The following is a 1449-nucleotide window of genomic DNA, read 5'->3' on the forward strand; positions in this document are numbered from 1 at the left end:
CTTGACCTAGCAGCTATGAGGGTGCTGGCACAGGTAGAGGTGTGAGGGATCAGACCTAGCTGCTATGGGGGAAGTGGGGGGGGGGGGCAGTGGGATGTAAGGGAGCAGGTCTAGCTGCTATGGGGGAGCTGGAGCAGGTGGGTGTGTGTGGGACCTACCTAGCTGCTGTGGGGGAGCTGGGGCAGGTGGGGTGTGTGGGACCTGACCTAGCTGCTATGGGGGAGCTGGGGCAGGTGGGGTGTGTGGGACCTGACCTAGCTGCTATGGGGGAGCTGGGGCAGGTGGGGTGTGGGGGACCTGACCTAGCTGCTATGGGGAAGTAGAGGGCCAGTAGGAGTGTGAGGTAGCAGGTCTAGCTGCTATAGGGGAGCTGGGGCAGGTGGGGTGTGTGGGACCTGACCTAGCTGCTATGGGGGAGCTGGGGCAGGTGAGGTATGTGAGACTTGACCTAGCAGCTATGAGGGTGCTGGCACAGGTAGAGGTGTGAGGGATCAGACCTAGCTGCTATGGGGAAGTGGGGGGGGGGGCAGTGGGATGTAAGGGAGCAGGTCTAGCTGCTATGGGGGAGCTGGAGCAGGTGGGTGTGTGTGGGACCTACCTAGCTGCTGTGGGGGAGCTGGGGCAGGTGGGGTGTGGGGGACATGACCTAGCTGCTGTGGGGGAGCTGGAGCAGGTAGAGGTGTGTGGGAGCCAACCTGCCAGCTATGGGGGAGCTGGGGCAGGTAGAGGTGTGAGGGAGCAGACCTAGCTGCTGTGGGGGAGCTGGGGCAGGTGGGATGTGAGGGACCAGACCTAGATGCTATGGGGAAGTGATGGGCCAGTAGGAGTGTGAGGGAGCAGGTCTAGCCGCTATGGGGGAGCTGGGGCAGGTGAGGTATGTGAGACTTGACCTAACAGCTATGAGGGTGATGGCACAGGTAGAGGTGTGAGGGATCAGACCTAACTGCTATGGGGAAGTGGGGGGCCAGTGGGGTGTGAGGGAGCAGACCTAGCTGCTATAGGGGAGCTGGGGCAGGTGGGATGTGAGGAACCAGACCTAGCTGCTATGGGGGAGCTGGGGCAGGTGTGGGGGGGGGACCTACCTAGCTGCTATGGGGGAGCTGGGGCAGGTGGGATGTGAGGGACCTGACCTAGCTGCTATGGGGAAGTGGGGGGCCAGTAGGAGTGTGAGGTAGCAGGTCTAGCTGCTATGGGGGAGCTGGAGCAGGTGGGGATGTGTGGGAGCCAACCTACCAGCTATGGGGGAGCTGGGGCAGGTGGGGGTGTGAAGGAGCAGGTCTAGCTGCTATGGCGGAGCTGGGGCAGGTGGGAGTGTGGGAGCCACACCTAGGAGTTATAGGGTAGCATAGGCAGGTTGAAGAATGAGGACTAGACCTAGCATCCGTGGGAGAGCAGGGGAAGTAGGAATGTGAGGAACCTAGGAGTTCTGGGAGAACTAGGGCAGGCAGT

General features: G+C 61.9%; 1 pseudogene; it reads left to right on the plus strand.

Annotated features, from left to right (window-relative positions):
* Positions 1 to 559: 559 nt before the first annotated feature.
* Positions 560 to 1449, plus strand: part of LOC118595308 — a 4490-nt pseudogene continuing 3600 nt past the window's right edge.

This window comes from Onychomys torridus, chromosome 14 (genome assembly GCF_903995425.1).
Source record: "Onychomys torridus chromosome 14, mOncTor1.1, whole genome shotgun sequence".
Classification (NCBI taxonomy): domain Eukaryota; kingdom Metazoa; phylum Chordata; class Mammalia; order Rodentia; family Cricetidae; genus Onychomys; species Onychomys torridus.